Source organism: Ochotona princeps, chromosome 26 (genome assembly GCF_030435755.1).
Source record: "Ochotona princeps isolate mOchPri1 chromosome 26, mOchPri1.hap1, whole genome shotgun sequence".
Classification (NCBI taxonomy): Eukaryota; Metazoa; Chordata; class Mammalia; order Lagomorpha; family Ochotonidae; genus Ochotona; species Ochotona princeps.
In genome coordinates, this window is record NC_080857.1 from 2,190,346 (window position 1) to 2,208,230 (window position 17,885).

Sequence of the window (17,885 nt, forward strand, 5' to 3'; positions counted from 1 at the left end):
TATGACAAGAAACACATTTATTAAGAGCACATGGGGGGTGCCAGGCACCGTGCTCCTAGCCACATCACAGCAGCCTCACAACAGCCCTGTGAGGTAGGTGTCCCGGCCCCTCGCACGGACGAGGACAGAGACGGTTCAGCAGTTCCTGAGTCCTGGGGCTCACGCGCGATGTGGACAGGGGCGAGGCCTGTGCAGCTGACTCCCGGGGTTCACGGGGGGCGTGGACAGGAGTGAGACCCCCGGGGCAGCGAAGTCCATCAGTCAGAGGGTGGCTCTCCACTCGGGGTAGGCCCAGGTGCAGAGTCTCGGGGTCCAGCCTGTGCCGCGGGCAGCTGTGCGGGGCGTCCTGTGGCCGCAGAGGCTGCAGGAGACACAGTTGCACATGAAGGCCACCTGCTCCTGGCCAATGGCGGCCCAGAGTTCACATGCACCAGGTAGGCCCAGGGAGGGACAGAGCAGTGGCAGCCATGAGGCCCAGCTGGCCTAGAGCAGCCCTGGGGGCAAGGAAACCCACCCCCAGTGCCGGCTCCTACCTGCGCTACCCCCCCCCCCTCCATCCCAGAGCCCCCCCTGCAGCATCACCCTCCTTGCAAAGACTTGAGGAGCCCAGCTGTTGGGGGTCAAAACCTCCAGGTCTATTCACCTTGCTAACCCATCACCTAGGACCCCTTAGAGTCTGCACCCCTACCCTGTGCCCCTGACCCCTCTCCCTAGCAAGCTCAACCAGGGGACACACACAATGGTCGGCTGCAGGACCTCCTAAAAATAACTGTCCCCTCCTGGCACCTAAACACTGGCCAGCAAGTGACCCTGCCAGCTCCAACCTCTGGTGGCCAGCTACAGCCCCTGGCACACAGGGAGGGAGAGGAGACCTGGCAGATGAGAAAGCCTCACTGTCCATGACAGAACCCCTGTCCCCCTTCCACAGATGGTAGGAAACAACCTTAGCGTAAGGTTGGAGCTGACTGGTAGGCACTTGGACTACGAAGGGCTTTGCTGCATCGCAGACAAGCCAGACACATAAGCCAACACCCACTCAAGACCCAGCCCCAGGCCTCACAACAACCTGTGGTGTGAGCCTCTGGTGGGCCACACCTTAGAGAAAACGAGCCTGAAGGCAACACGCCCAGCAATGCAGTGTGAAGTGGTCCTGGCCTGCCAGGTCACATAACCGGAAGCTGTCCCAGAACAGCTCAGGTCCCACCACGGGGCCCCAGAATTGGTGGGACGGCATTACAACTGTGAGTAAAAGACCCACACTGCCACAGCGCCCCCCACCTCCGCGAAACCACCAGCCCTGGGCTGTGACAGGGGGCAGCTGGGGGACAGTTTGTTGATCATCAGTCAGTGAAGTTGTCAGGAACAGAAACTGGAGCAGGGCAATCAGATGTGCAAGCAAGCCTGGTGCTGAGAACCAAACACCGACAGCTGTAGCACAGGATGCGGCTCTAGGGTAACATACGCACTTGCTTAGAAGTTACCGTGGGCTGGAGTAGAAGAATAAATGAACAAAGGGCTGGATTGGTCACAGCCACTGCAACCTGCAGGGGAACGTGGAGGCTGAAGGCCAAGCACCAGGCAGCAGCACACTCCAGTAGGGCTGGAGCCTTGCACAGGGCTCCATTGCCTCCCATGCCACTGGACCCCTGAGTCTGGACCAGTTTCAGCAAGTGACATGTGGGTTAGCACCATAGGGAGAGGCCAGGTGAGGGACAGGGACAGGAGACCCGCAGAGGAGTGACCCACATAAGGAGAGGACTATTGGCTTCGTGAGCACAGCCCCCAGCGCCACGCAGCCCCCCTTACCAGGGGAAGGTTCACTTTGGGAACAGGGGAAGCTGAGCAGCATGACATGAGGCATGGAGGCTGAAGACTCGGATGAACCAATGGCAGGGAGCCACGCCAGGCAGATGTCCTTCTCCCCACCCCAGATGATGCAGGGCCAAGCAAATCACAGAGCCCAGCAGGCTACCGCCCCTCCGCACTCCCCCACGCTCCCAACCTGAGCCTCCTGCCACCTCTCCCAGCAACCACCTGGCTGGCTCCAGGGCCAAGGACACCCTCAACCAGCTTGCAAAAAGCCATGACCCAAAGGACTTGGGCAAACAGTTCACCAAACATGGAATACAACTATCAACAGGACAGTGGAAATGTTTGACCTTGGTTAGGAATCAAAGCCCAGCCAGCTAAAATACTTCAAAAGCATGTGTTTAACAAAGTAGGTATCAGCATCTTAACAAAAATCTAATACATAGAGAGACCAAGAAACAGGCCCTGGCAAGGCCACGTCAAGGGATCCAGGATCACCAGTCCACAGGGGCAGAGCTGAACCTGCCCCAGGAGCTCCAAAGTAGCAAGGTGGATGCCTGATGTGGACATGTTGTCAGAGCTCCAAGTGCAAGGCTGTTGATGGCTTACTCAGAGCTCCCGGCTTCCTGGCCTCCTGGGTCACCCTTCTCTGACCCTGCTGTCCGGTTTCTGGGAGTCACAGTTAGGTGGCACCAAGTGGGTAGGGCCTAGTGCTTCCCTCTGCTACAGGTAGAACCCCCCACCGGGAGTCCACAGGTGACCCTCACAGGGGGCAGGGTCACCTGGCAGGCTTCACATCCTTTGTTCATGCAACCTTCTTCATGGTCTACCATCTGGGTCCTTGCAGCCTCGCCAGGGCTATGTGTAACATAGGGCCCTGCCTAGAGGGAGGGACATTTGCCCCAGAGTCGCAGCGGCACCCAAGAGCATGGCATCCAGGACCAGCTCAGCCTGCCTGCCAGGCAATGACAGTCACAAAGCACACAGCAGCAGCTGCGCGGGCTGGCACATGGCTGCTTTCATTCTCTCTCGCTCATCCCTTCTCACCGCCCGTCTGCCCGTCGTTCATCCGTGCCACCTCAATTCCTTCCCACAGACAGCTGCAGCATGATGTACACTCATCAAAAGCCCCGTCTGCAAACACCTCCCTTCCCAAAGTCTACACTTCTCCAGGAAGCCCTTTTAATCCCTACTGTGTCCTCTGACACCATGCCAATCTCCTCTTGCTGCCACCGGCTGGCACTCCTCACCTCCCCTCCCTCCTGGCTGGCACAGCACACTCACCACTGGGCCACAATACCCTGTCTGCCATTCACTCATTGTTTCAGTCACGCACTCTCTGGAGCGCTCATTCTCCCTGTCTTTGGCTCTTATTTTGGGTTCCGGGTACTTCTTTTTACTCATTGGCCTCCGCTGAGCAGAACAAACATGCTGGCCTGTGTGCCAGCATGCGCCATCTTTCTCCCGTTTCATGTTACTGGTTATTTGTGGGCCAGGGCTGCACACACAGTGTTCCTGTAGGCCCATCTGATCTTTGCGAGATCTAATGGAGTCACATGAACTGGCCGGAATCCCTCTTCAACCACCATGCATCATCACCCGCTCGCTTGGTTATAACCTCTCCTCCTTCCCTCGCTCCTCCCCCTAGGAATGCAGACAGCCTACAGGATCCAGGACAGGCTTGTGACTGAACCTGAGAGACCCTCCACGGGCCCTCCTGGGCACTGGCTTTCAATACCCTTGCCCTCTTCCTGGTCCTGCCCTGCCTTGCCCCTCTCGGGTTCCCTGGGGGTCAGGGTGCGCCCAGCAGCCATCACTTGGGCAGCTTCAGCCCCTGTTCCAGCTCAGCAGTTCCCACAGCCATTCCTCCTTCTGTCATGCTCCTCTTTCAATATTTATTCATGGTCTGGACTCAGGTGCAGAACTGAGTCCACCCCAATGGGTGGTTCCTGCGCCTTCCCCTGCTTGGGGCTCCCTTGTGTTGGCTAATCCCAGCTCTTGCTGCTTAGGGTCAGTATTTATGGAAGGCTCTCGGGAGCCCTGTTTCATTAGTCATATTCCTCACTTCCTTGCCTGGGCCTCTCTCACTATTAATGTACATATTCATTTCTTGCAATATGATTTTATTGCTTCTATTCATCTCGTCATAATTTTTGACATTCCCTGGTTTCTTACTCTCTTTCTCTCATGTTATTTTATTCATGAGCCTTGAATGCAGAGGAGGATAAATTACAAATCAGCATTCCCTCAGTCACTCACCCAAGGCCACGTGTCTGGCCTGGCTTCACTCTAGATCCTGCTTCCTCGACTTTCCTTGTCTATCTATTGACCCCAATGCACCCACTAATCCTGGGGCACACAGAGGCCCTCTCCTGCCAGACGCCTTTCCCTGCAGCCTTCAACCCCATTCTTTCCATCTGCCCAATGCCTTGCTTGCCTTCTTGCCCAAGACGCGCATGTACTCCTTTGTCGGGTCTTTTCCGTGCACTCATATTATTCTCGTTTACCAACTCCAGGGCCACAGCCCTGAACGAAGGGGAACGGCCTGTGCTAAGCCAGCCCCTTGCGGGGACTTCATTGTGCAACCCACACTCTTATTAGCGTTTTCACTTTTCTTCTCCGCTTTCGTTTTCCCATCTGACTGGCCCAGTCCCGTGCTCTCACCTGCCTCTCTCCCTCATTCTTTTGGAGATGGGCACCGGGGCTGGTGACCCTCGCCCTCTCCACGACACCCTCCTTGTCAATGCAAACCTTTCTTCTCATTCATTCATTCAGGCATTCAGGCCTCCATTCAGTCTTTCTTTCTCTTTAAATCCTTATTTTTTTCCCCTTCTAGACAGCAGGTGCACCTAATTGGATACATCGTAATCTGCAGCTAATGGGCCCTGTCCTCCTTGGCCCACTGAAAAGCCCCCTTGCATATTCATGCTCTGATGCATCGTGTCTTGCGCGGGCGGGAGGCCGCCCATCTCTGTGTCTGGCTCACCCACCCATTCCTTCCTCTTAGCAGACTCCACCTTGGGTCTGTTTTCACCTACCTACTTGCTAACAAATCGCCTCACACACAACCTGCATGTTGCCCTCACTGCTGAGAGCTCGGCTGCCTCCTCTAAGCTCCAGGGCTCACTCCTTCCTTCCTTCCTTCCTTCATTGTGCCCCTTGGCCTTGCTTCCTTCCTCTTCAGAGGGTGCCTGGTTCCCTGCTGGCGTCCAGGGTGCCTGGCCCCGCTCACCCTGCAGGGCCTCACCTAACCTCTCCTGCAGCCTCACACCTTTACCCAGGCTCCCCGAGCCTCTCTTCTCACCCAGCTTCCCCTGTGCCTCCTTTCCCTGGCAGGAGAGACACCCTTTGACTTCTGTGTCCTCGCAGACCGTCCCTGAGACAGCTGTGGCTGAGATCCCCGCACTCCTGGCCTCCATTCTCATGTCCCCTTCCTCGCCCTGAGCCTCCCGCCAGCATGCCTGCCTCTCACTGGCTTTCCTCTGGCTCTTGCCATCATGCCCAGAGCCCGCTGTTCACGCATTCACTCCGCACACCCCTGTGACTCTTCCCGGGAGGATGCCCATGTCTGCCCTTAGCTATCTTATAGTTCAAGTGTGCTCATCTGTGGCACAAAGGGACAGCTCCTTCCTCCATTCATCTCGGCTCCTCTATGTCCGTCCAGGCCAGGAACCCCTGACACCTGTGCCACCTGGAGGAGCCCGAACGCTTGGGTTGAATCACCTGCCCGGGCCCTGTTACAGCTGCTCATCCCACTTTCTGGCAGCCCGTGCACTCTCTCCCACTTCCCACGACCCCTCGCTCGCTCTCTCCTGTGTCTTCTTCCTTAGAGGGCCTCCCAGGCTCACTCCCACCCTTGGATTAGGCACTTGCCTCCTGCACGCATCCCTCTCCGCTCAGATTTTGTCATGTGTTGGGCCAGGATGACCAGATAGGGGCCTGCATGTGACCCACATCCTGACCAACTCAGAAGAGTTCATGGATTCTTATATCACTGCTCTGTGCATCTTGCCCCTGGACCATCCTCATCCTGCCTCACCCGCTACTATATCAACTCATCTATTTATCCGCCATCATTTATTACACAATGGCCTAGGAAACCAAGGACTTCCAACAAGAAACCCAAAGTGGTCAGCACACTTCAGCCCTTCCTCTGCCTTCCGCCCAATCAAGCATCCAGGGCACAGCACAGACACACGTGGATGGTGGGTACACACACACAGATATGGCCAACACTTTCCTATCAGATCCCCCTGGAGGCCCATGTCCTAAACATCCTGGGGGCAGATTCCCCGAGACTCCCAAGGCAGGGTAGGTGCCTCCCACTCTTCCCCACGGCCCCCAATGAAGGGCCATCCTTGTGAGAAAACCGATTTCAAGACCCTAAGGTGCCCAGAGACACACAACCAACACATGGCCTGCCTGGTGGGAAACCGCAGACACGGGGTCGGTTTGTAAATAGATGGCTTTGTCTGCGGTAATATAAAAATATTTTGGCCTTTCAGGGCCAAGACAAAAGAAACGCCCCATTACCATCACCAAGTGTCCCAGCCCCAAACAATAACGGACTTGAAGAGGTTTAGCCGGAATCTTTGAAGACGGAAAATCTGCCTATTATGTTTTCCGGACATTTCGAGGGGTGAGCAAAGGTCACTGGAGACACTCGTGCTGGCCTGCATGTCCTCCCGGCCCTCCCCCACCTCCCATGGGCACGTCCACCCCAGCCCGCCCTGCGGCCCCAGAGCCAAGCGACGAAAGGCGATTCTGTCGGAGGTCCGGCCCCAAGGCCGCCCCCGGAGCCCCCTGCCGAACAGGCAGTCCTGAGCTGGGCTCCCGTCTCCAAAGCCCCGTCAAGGTCAGCATGCGACCTGGCTGGCGAGGCACCCACTCCGCTGGGGGCCTGCCTGGCATTGTGCCTCAGGGGGACTAACAGCCCTCCCCAAGCAGAGAAGGCCACAAAGTCCTCTAGGCTCATTCACAACTTACGATTCCAAGCAGAGGGGCAAGGCATGCTGGGCTCAGATGTCTGCAGTCACTTCCCTCCTGGGATTCCTGATGAGGGCTCCGACTGGAAGGAGGAAGCATGGGGTCACCGACTAGAAGCTCACTCACGTCAGGGAGGACAAGGACCAGAGCAACAGCCCCACAGGGCAGGAAGGGCCTGAAGTGCGGACTCCTCAGCCCCTGCTCTCTGACACACCCACTGCCTGTGCAGTGGATGGGGTGAGACGCATGGTTCCCCAACCCACACTGGCATTGCATGGGGCCAAGCTAATACCAGGGCAGCAGCATGAGCTCCGGCACGCAGGCAGCTGTGTGTCTGGTCCTGGAGGTGACCAGATACATGGGCTCCGGTCAAGATGGCTGACCACAGTCACGCGAAGGGCCATGTGGGTTCCTAAAACAAGGTACACACAGCATGGGACACAAGGTCACCTGCAAAGACACCTGGATGCTGACAGTCACGGCAAGTTGGTACAGGCACCATGGAGTATCAGCCAGTCACCTCGAGCAACCACCTTCAGTCTTAGGATGCTGCAAAACCTCACACTGCCAGTGTCGTGGCACATCAGGTTAAGCCACAACCTGGGACTCCAGCATCCCACATGGGCACTGGGTTCAATTCCCAGATACTCTGCTTCTAACTCAGCTCCCTACTGATGAACCTGTAAAAGCAGCAGAAGTGCTGGGGAGACCCAGAAGAAACTCTGGTGCCACAGAGTAAGGGTCAGCAAGGACCCGTGGGGGCTCCTCCTGGGGGACAGAAAGGCAGTGAGTGGGACATGAGTGGACCAAGGGCACAAACCATGGGTCCCTGAAGACAGCATGTGCACGCTGTCAGCCGGATGCCCCTGGCCTGCCTGGCACCCCCAGGGATGGAGAAATTGCTCTCCTGCCCCCAGGAATACCCCTGCTACTCCTGTCTCTCCATTCCCCCTTCCTGCTCAGGGCTAGAGCATTTAAGACCTCACCAGGGCAAGCGGGGGTAGGGGTACCTGTCACTTACAGACCCTGTTAGCGACACTCCCCCCATTCCAGGCTTCCCAAGAAGCCAAAAGTGTGCAGAGCCAACCTTCACAGGGCAGCAGTGACTGGGGGTGACCGCAGGGGCAATCCTGGGACAAATGATGGCTAAGACCCCCACCTGCGCCAGATGCCACTCCAGAGCACCCAGGATGGCAACACTCCAGCTTGAGTGTTTGCTCCCGGTGGGCCCTCAACGTGGGCCTTTGGCTGCAGTGTCATTTACACCATGAACAGGAGCAGGAATCCAGAACTGCTGGGGTCATCCGGGTTTTCTCCTGCCTACGCCCAGGAAGCACGCCGCCCCTGGGGCTCTGCAAGCCCCTTGAGGGCCTAATCTCCCATGCAGACCCCACACCATCCACTAGGACACGGGTCGGGCCTGGGCTGCAGAGCTGAGTGTAGGCCAGCTCAGGGCCAGGCACGGGCACAGCAGCCATGCGACCAGGTTCCTGCCAGCATCCCCACCATCCTGGGGAGGGGAGAGCTGCTCCTTTCCGGAAGTCTGCAGGACCCAACTCGGCAGGCAGGTCTGTGGCTGGTCTGTACAGAGAAAGGCTGAGCGGGACTGTTTGTATGAAAATGCTGGTTGCAAGACAGGGAACCCGTCGGCACACAGCCTGCCTCAGAGCTCATGCTAGTCCTACCTGTTGAACAAACACCGCCTGCTCACAACTTCCCCAGACAAATACCGGCTCTTGCCAGACCTAATTTCCTGTACCTGTGTGAGGCCAGGGCCCTGGACCTTCTGGGTGCATTTGTGAAAACGGAGCGGTAATTGCGACATCTTTTGAAACGGCATCTCCTCTGCCCAGCCAGCCCCCAACAGCCCTCTAATTTTAGCTGGTTGGGTTACAGAGGATGGGTACATGTTCCTCTGCCTGGAATGTCACCTCCCTGCCTCAGGAGTGGGCAATTAGAGGGAATTAGGGCTTATTTGGTGCGTGTTTAGCGTTAATGGCCACAGCAGCAGAGGCAGCCTTCGGGAAGGCAGGCTGCTGGTCTAATTGAAGCTGCCAATTTCTCGATTCCTCCTTTCAGCTTGCAGGTATTGTGACGACCAAGGTCACGAACAAAAGCTGCAGCCCAGCGGCGCAGGTACGGGCCTGACTGTGGCCCCTCAGCTGTTTATCAGCACACACAGAAGCACAAAGAACCAGGGATGTTTCAGAGCCCGCTTGGGGATGGGCCGCTGGCCACTTATCCAGAACTTGCCACCCCAGTGGCTTTTTCAGAGAGTTCCAAGCTGGGGGCGGGGCGGGAGGGTGGAGAGGGGAAAGCATATAGACCTAAGCTCTGAGGGTGGCAGGGCCAAGCCAGCCTCCCTGCCTGGTACTAACTCCACCACCACCCACTGCGGGCCAGCAGCATGCTCCTCCCTCAGGGCCCGGCGTCCATTGGCCAGGCCCCAGCTGTCAGCATGGCTGACTTCCTGTCGCAAAAGCAGAGAGGCACTGAACACGTGGCTACCACAGTGCCCAGAACTGCAAAGCACACAGACCACCAGGGAGGCCAACGGAGCCACGCGCTGGCCGAGCTCCAGCACCCCCACGGATGGGGCCTGCATGCCTCCTTCCAGGACGGGAGAAGTGAGAGCCAGGGAGGTGGGGACAGGGGCCCAGCTCACAGCAGTCAGATTGGGGAAGGGTGAGAGTCAGGTCTCAGAAGGCCTCTGGGCCAGGCAGCAGGTTAGACCTGTGTCCCCTCGGCTGGAGAAGCAGGGGCATCGCCTATCAGGCCACGCAGTGCAAAAACCTTAGAGAGTTATGCCCAGTGTTTCCCTGTGGTCCTGCCAAGAGAGTCACGCCCGGTGTTTCCCTGTGGTCCTGCCAAAGACCCCTTGGACCTGGGAAACTGAGTCTCGGATGCCAGGGAAGACACTAGCCGAGGCACAGCCCAGCCCATCTCCTCTTGGGGCAGCAGGCACCCTCTGCTCCTCTGGACTTCCCCTGGAAGAAGGACTCACAGCACCCCTCGCCCAGGACTGCGCACCAGCCCTGGAAACAGACCCCTGCCCTCTCTCCTCTCTTCCCTAACTCTCTCAAGTCACCAATTGCTGACCCTGACAGGGCTGACCCTGTGCCGACCCCTTGCAAGGCCCCATCGGGCCCAGACAGGAGAGGAGCCAGTCTTCACTGAGGCCTTGCAGCCTCCTGCCTCTGGCTGCAGGTTGGGTCTGAGCCACTTTCTGTTCCCAGCCAATCGGACTTTCAAAACCTCAGTCACGGCGCTGCAGGCGGCAAGGCATGCGGTGGTGGGCCCGCACTAGCAGCCCCCACCCCAGGGAACACACACACACACACACACACACACACACACACACGTCCCGGGTCTCAGGAAGGTAATTGGAGCTTTGGAGCTTGCTGCTTTTCAAGGGAAGAAAAGGCACCTTCCATTGAAAGCGTGCATTCACAGGACCTGGGAAAGTGGCTGGGAGGGGAGCCCGCCCAATTATCTCCAGGTGGCCTGCTCCCCAGCTCCCCGCATTCCTTTCTGCGGGAGCCTTTGTCTCCCTCAGACGCAGCCCTGGGAGCTCGAGGGCTAAGAGTCTCCTACTTAAGCCCCTACGAAAGACCCCATTCACGGGGCAAAGGGTGGCGGGCAGCCCTTCTTCCGCCCGCACCGGGAAGCCATCTGCCTCTGTCCCCGGCCCAAAGAAACAAGACGGCAATTAAGAAAGTCAGGCCGGGGCCGTCCACCCGCCTCCTCTCTCTCTCTAATTAACTCCTCTCCCACACACACAGCTGGCCAGTTCAGGGGCCTGCAGGGGCCACCGTCACCCAACACCTGCAGGCGCCTGCCCACCCCACCACAATCACAGCAGGACACACCCAGGGGCTCAGAACAGTGCCTCCTGGGAAGCCAGGCCAGGGGGATGCAGTGTCCCCACGTGGACAACGAGGCCTTAGATCCCCAGGAAAGCCCAAGGGGCACCAGAAATTCAAGGACCCAGGAGCACCTCAGACACGGGATGCCTGCATTGGCACACCTAAGGCAGCTCTCCACCCACAGGATGCAGCGGAACACAGGGCTTTTTCCTGGCGTAGACCCCTCCCAGGACCTGGTAGGGGATCCCATGGAGACAGCCCCTCTTGCTGCAAGGTTCCCTGAAATCCTTCATGCACCAACTTGGGTCCTGCCCGGGAAACTCCACTTCCTGAAAGATGTGCAGACAGCTGAGGTAGGGCACACCTACCCACCTGAGCCATTGCCTCTGCCTTCCATGCTGGCTGGCATTTCCTGTCTGCCCAGACCAGCAATGGAAACAGCAGTGCCAGCAGACCCCTCCTCACACCTGCGGCAGGACGGGGCAGGCTGGCTGGCTGCAAAGGGGAGGGGGGCCAGGCCGGGACTCATCTCCCTACTTAATTACCTCCTGTCTCCCCAAACCAAAGCGCCCCCAGTGCCCCAAGCTTTTCCAGCCCTGCATCACTGTCGTCATCACTGACCCCTGCCCCTTCACCCTTGGGGATCTGTTTGTGTGTCCTTCCACACTCCCTTCTGCTTAAAGACCCCTTCCGCTTTTCAGGGAAAAATTCATTAGCAAGCTCGTTAAAAGACCGGCCGCTTTTTGTTTTGTTTTGTTTCTCGTCCTTTCTGGAAGTCAGACTGCTCATAAAAAACACATTTAAGTTACTTCATGTAAATGAATGAATCAGAAACACATGCTTGCTGCTGCCCTCGAGTCTGGCCAGGCTCTGACGGAGGCTGGTGCCATGGACACAGGTCCCCACCCATAGGGACAGGCTACCACGGTGACAAACGACCAGGGAGTCCCGGCCCATGTGGCCAGCTGGGGCTGCATTTCCTACCCACGGCCACTTCTGTCCTTCGACACAGAGATGACCACTTCTCAAAGCCAGGACTTGCTCGGCGTGTGTTTGCTTTCTACCCAACAGCACGCAAGCCCCTAGACAGTGGCTGAGATGTAACATCCATGTCTAGGACTACCAGGAGTGGGGTGGCACTGTGAGTTTCACCTGGCTGGCACCGTGTCCTAGCCAGACCCTCTTACCAGGGCCCTACTGAGACCCTGAAGGAAGCTTGCCAGCCGCGCCACATACCTCTAGCACCCCCACACCCCGTCCGCCCTGAGTGAAGCACCCCTCACAGGCCCTCTGCCCATGTCACTGTGTTTACAGGTGGCTCAGCAAATGCCAGCTATGGAGTAAATGTCACAGGGCACAGCCTGCCTGGGGTCCTGACCCCCATTAGTCCTGCGCATACACGCAGCTTCTCTGCTCCCGCTGCCAGGTCTGGATGCCAAGTGCCCTCAGCCTACACTGTTAGACTTTGTTTAAGAAATGCAATACCTCCCCTTTCAATGTCACAAGCAGAAGCACAGAGCTGCACACAGACAGAACTGGATGCCTGATCCAACAGCATTCTGGGAGAGCAGGGGCCTGCACGAGGCTGGCACATTTGGGGCTTGCAGGGACACCAGGGTCCCTCTTGCTCCCCATCAGTCCTGCCTTCACCCTCCCACCCACACACCATGGCCACGAAGCCCACAACCCCGAGCCCAGGCAAAATAGAGGGCCCTGTCCCCCCACCCCCACCTGCCCATCTCTGTGTGGGACTTCATAGGTAACCCAGGGGACCCTTTGGCCTTTAAGACACAGTCTATTAGTCTCAAGCCCACCCCACCCCAACAGCACCGACTCTGAGCCCTCGGTGAACTAACAAGTCTTGAAAAAGCCGGTAAGGTTGAGCAGGTGAGTGAACACGAGGCCACGGCCCTGCGTGTTGGTTTTATTCCCACAAACAACACAGCTGCCAATTCAGAGACTTCGGGAGTATGAGCGAAGGAAGCCCAGAGAGACCTCCCTCAGAGACCAGCATGGAATTACACACGGAAGCCACCCACGTGGGGACAGCAATGCTCACGGGCAGGCTGGCCACAGCTGGGCCGGACTCTCACCTGAGCTGCATGGGGACACGCATTCCCCTTTCCACACCCTAACCCAGCCTCAGGCTGGAACATGCATGTCGCCTGCTCAGCCAAGCTCTCGAGTGCCTACTGTGTGCCTGCTGAGCCGTGCTGGACCCCACTCACCGTCAGTGACCTCCACGTGCAGGGTTGGCATCCGTTTCCAGGGCCCAGGCACCCGAGCTAGGTGTAGAAGAGGCTTCACGTGTGGACGCCGCCCCCCAAGTGCTTACATCCTTGAGCTAAGCCTAGGCACGCTTTGGTGTGTGGAGGACGCAAGAGACTCACCACGATCCGCCGGGGAGGCAACATGTCGTCCGCACAAGGTAGGGGTCCCAGGGAATCCGAGGGCGTTGAGGGGTTCATCTGTGCATCGCAGTCTTTTGGCTGTGCAGGCTGGATCACGGTGCTTGTGCCAAGGATGCAGCTGGCTTTGAGGGGCAACAGGTAGTCAGGAAACAGCAGGCGGGCACCCTAGAGAAGCCCATGTGCACCCCAGGGCCTGAAGCAAACCTCACCTGCCACTGGCTTTTCAGTGAAGTGAGGCAGCTCACAGGGAAGCAGAGGGGGTGACCGAGATGGAAGAGGTGCAGGGACAAGGTCCTAGGGGTAACCCCCAAACCCAGCAGTTAGCAGGGCTGAGCAGGAGACAGGCCATGGGGAACACCCACCAGGGGCCAGAGGCGAGGGGGTGTGAGGTCAGCAGGGTAGGCTGTGGGCTAGCCACGGGGACCAGAAAAGTAGACCCATGGGAGGAACCAGTCAGTGGGAAACTGAGCCAAGCACTGAGTGGACTGAGCAGTGGCACGGGCATCTGGTAGCAGGGCAGAAGGTAGCGGGCAGGACCAGGTAGCAGTAGGTGGGACATGGCAGGGAAAGCAGCCCTGTGGGTGGGAGACAGGGAAGGCAGAGAAAAGGGCGACAAAAGGCTGGGCCAACGGAGAGACAAGCAGAGCGTTGGGCCATGGATAGAGCAGAGAGCAGAATGGCCAGGAAAGGGCAGAGCCTACAGGTGCACCATGAAGGTTCCCAGCCATGGCCCCTTCGCAAGGGACCCAGGCCCCAGCCAGCGGACGGAAGGCTACGAGCTGGACGGAGCCCCAGGAGGGAGGATCCACAAGGAGAAAGGGTCCAGATTACGGACCCCGCCTCCAGGGGGAGACCTGTGGGCCCAAGTCTGGGACACACACTGCAGCTGTTCCCGTGCACCCCTCGTGGTTCAGGCCAGGGGTTCAAACAGCTGCCAGACTGGCTCTAGGAAGGGGTGGGGATAGGGGCAGAGGAGGCAGGTTGCAGCTCACCCGGAGGCAGAGCTTTCGTGCGGGCAGGTCTGAGGCCAAACCAACCAGGCTCCCTGCACCCTCTTGCCAGCCTGCCAGAGCCAGAATCCAGGCTCTGGGACAACCTCCCGGCATGCTCACCCCCGAGAAGCAGAGGCCATCAAGGGATGAACTAAGTGGCAGGTGCCCAGCCCGGGGCCACGACTGTGGCATTGCTCGGTGAGGATCAACTGTTGGATGACTGAGTGGACGCGCGAGCCAGTGCAGGGCACAACCCAGGAGCCCGTGATGGGGCTGCGGAGAGGAAGCTACCCACTCCCAGGGGAAGGGGCCAGGGCCGCCCACCACCCCTCTGACCTCTAGCTCTCCCCGGGGGCCCACCTGACTGCTGAGGAGTGGCGGTCACGCCTGTGCACTCGCTCACCTGGCCACACACACATCCCACATACTCTTACGGAGCCCCACTTTTTGTCAGGCTAGGGCTGGGACACCCAGAGAAGGGAGGGCTGGCCTAGGGCACCCCAAAGGGCACATTTGGAATTTGAGGGGGATGTGGGGAGGGGAAGATGGGTAGGTAAGAGACAGGGAGAGACAGAGACCTCAGAGTTGGGAGGGGGAGTGATAACAAGAACTGGGGGTACCCCCTGCCCCCTTGAACCTCAAAGATGGATGAACCAAAGAGGCACTGGCCTCTCAAGTTGGGGTGGGGGCAACGGTCCTAGTGCCTGGCCACAAGAGTGTCCCTACACTCAGTGGGGACAGGGCGGGACCCTCAAGAGTCCCCTGAACCCAGACACTGGCCCTAGAGCAGCAGCTAGGGTAGCCTAACCAAACCTTGACCCTGCGTGGGCCTTCCAGCTGCCCCAGGGACATTGCCTCTGCTGTAGTTGTGTGGGGTAGCAGCAGCTGCCACCTGGTACCCATCTTCTGCACTCAACTCCACCTTGGCCACCTGGAACATTCTCTTTACTGGGAGTGGGGTGGGGCTGGTTTTACTGCCCAATTCTTGCCCAATAATCTTTCAGATGAGGGATTCAATAAGAGTTAAAATGAAAAACTCTCAAGTTCTAACAGAATCTTCTCACTCCAAACACCTGGTTTTTTGTTTGTTTTTTTACTTGGTTCCAAGTTGGCTCCATTTGGTTCCAAGCGCAGTCATTTCCTAGCCTTGGGTTCTCACAGAAGGGCGAGTGCCTGGCCAGTTATGCGTGCCCTGCCCAGACCTAGCCACTGTCCTCTCCATGGCTGCCTCACCCCCCAGCCTACACTGCGGCAGCACAAGCCAAAGGTGGACCAGTCGGCCCTGTGGCCCACGCTCCTGCCTGGCCAGCCAGGCTGGGCCCTGCCCTACTCTACACCACTCCTCTCTGTCATTATGGTAATCAGCATGTTTCTCCTCCACAGACATGCTAGCTCCTTCTGAGGAATCCTAGAGTCCAGGAGCTGCCTCATTAAGGCTCGCAGCCTCTGCCTTCCTCAAGGCCCGAGACCGGCTGTGTGGTCATTATGGGTATGGGCGGAAACTGGGATGGAGCAGCAGCCCTGGCAGGGAGGGGGCAGGGCACCCTGGTGGTCACTGGGGATTGAATCACCAGCCAAGCGGGTGCAGGGAGGGCAAGGGGGAGTGAAGAGGTTAAACTTGATGGAAGGAGCTCAAAACCCCAAACGGGGCGAGATGAGTGGAAAGCTTCCTGGCATGTGTCTCCAGGGTAATCAAATGAAAGTCCCTTCTTTCCCGTTTTCCTCTGGCTCAGACCTAGCCAGCCTAGGACGAGGGGCTGTGGGAGGCGCCCAGCTTCCCCAGCTTTCATTGTGTTTAATGCCTGCCTGTCATTGCCTTCTTGTTTTGTCTTCCACTCCCCCTCCTCTTCCACTGATTCTCCCCTGGGGAACTTGAGGTGTTAAAAAAATGTGCTGGTGCCTCCAGCTGCCTTTGTGCCGAGGGGGCTGGGCATAGCTGCGGCTCAGGCCACCTGAGCTGCCAGAGGAATAGCCCTTGCTTTCCAACCAGGAGAAAGGCACCACAACCAGGCAGCCACACCCAATGTCCCACGCTGAAGGGAGCAAAGGCAACCAACACGCCCCTGAGCTCCAGGAGCGTGGGAGCTGAGGCCAGCGTCGCTAAGGCTGCTGGGCTACATGGGCAGGAAGCCAGGCTGGCACGTGTGTCCCCAAGCCGGAAACACGTGGCGCCAGGACAAACATTACCTTGATGAGAGCCACGGGGCGGGACAGAGTCAGGAAGCAGTGGATTGAAGAGGAGATTGGAGGTGAAGAAGGAAGACAGCAAGTGTAGACAGGCGTTTCAAGAAGCTGGGCTGCGGAGGAAAGACAGAGTTTGGAGTGACGGGGAGGCCAGGAGGAGCCGGGGGACACTCAAGGTCCAGGAGGGTAGCCGGGCGGTGCGCACCCCCATGGGGGGCACAGGGCAGGGGGCCCGTGCGGAGGGGCCGCTTGAGAGCCTCTGCGTCCCGAGAGGCAGCTGGCCAGCCCTGGGTCAGGACAGGGAGTTGTGAGGATCAAATGAACAGACGCTTGCCAAATCCGCTCCCCAGAATATGGAGAGACACAAAGGGCCACCACCGTCCCCGTCACCAGCGCACCTCACGGGCAGCAAGGACTCGTGGGCTGCAGCCCCCAGGACCTGGCAGGGGCCTAGACATTAAGGATGTAAAAGCTCCTACCAGTGTGTGTCAGACAAAAGGGCTCCTCCTAATAGCCCGGATTAACTCAAAGCAGGTCCCGCCCACTTCATTTGTCACCTTCCAAGTCACCCTTCCACCTCCAGCGGCCACATAATCCAATCAGTCCCTTTCAGACACCCGGGGGCCATTGTCCATGTGGGCCAAGCCTCTCTAAAGTGGGGGCCCCAGTCGTTTTGTCTTGTCCGGACAAAACTGGCTGGTTTGAAAGGGGACCAAAGAAAAGTCCTGGTCCAATGGAAGTCCCAATTAGCTTCCAAGAGACTGCATTATCTCTTCGTCCCAAACCTAGCCCGGGCCAGGCCTCCGGGAAAGCCCACCAGCGCAACAGGACTGGCCTGGCCTGAGGCAGCCCAGCGGCTGTGTGCACTTTGAGGCATTAGCTGGTCCTGGCACACTGCAGGGCAGATAAACTCTGTTTTGTTTTGTTTTGTTTTTAATTTTTTCTGTCTCTTTTTTTAATCCCCATTTCAACTGTGAGAGGGGCTGAAACTTGACTTGTTTAAAGTCACACTGCTACCAAGCGGAGGAGCAGACACGAGTGGCCAAGCCCTCAAGAGGTTCCCGGGGGCTGTCAGCCGGGACTGTCAGCCGGCTGTCCTACTGCTAGACGTCAGATTCAAAAGCAGGGGATTCAGGGACCTTGGGGGAGGAGAGCCAGGACACAGTTCTGACCCCGTCCTTGCCCATCTGTGACACTGTGACAAGCTCTCCCACAACCCCCTCTTCTGCTTCCTACTGCACATGTGCAGAAGCCCTGGCCAGCAGGCAGGGTGCTAGCTTCCCAGGGGGCTCTCTGCAGGTCTCTGCAGCCAGTGGGCAGCAGGCTGCTGCGGGGACACACAGCACACCAAGTCCTGTAACCACATGACATAGAGAAGGTTCATGCACCCTGCAGGTGTGTCCTCACACACTCCCCCAGCAGCTGGTCTCGGGGCCCTACCTGGTGCAAGAGTGCCCCATGGCCGGGGGCTGCCAGGAGGCTGCTGGGGGATAAAAAGCAGAAGCGTGAGCCGGGTGGGACGGGCGGGACGAGTGGACAGGTTGGCCCACCAGAGCTCCTTCAATGCACACGCCCCGAGCTGGGACTGCTTTAAGTCACTTAATTCTCACAACAACCCTAGGAGGTTGCTCCTAGGT

The 17,885-nt window shown here is 58.2% G+C and overlaps 1 long non-coding RNA gene across 1 annotated transcript; it reads right to left on the bottom strand.

Moving 5' to 3' along the window:
• Nucleotides 1-15,203, bottom strand: LOC131478030 (uncharacterized). Its single transcript, XR_009244259.1, has 4 exons — nt 13,277-15,203; nt 13,052-13,190; nt 6,796-6,877; nt 1-361 (listed from the first exon to the last, which is right to left on the bottom strand). It is a non-coding gene; the product is annotated as an uncharacterized LOC131478030 (long non-coding RNA).
• Nucleotides 15,204-17,885: the final 2,682 nt, after the last annotated feature.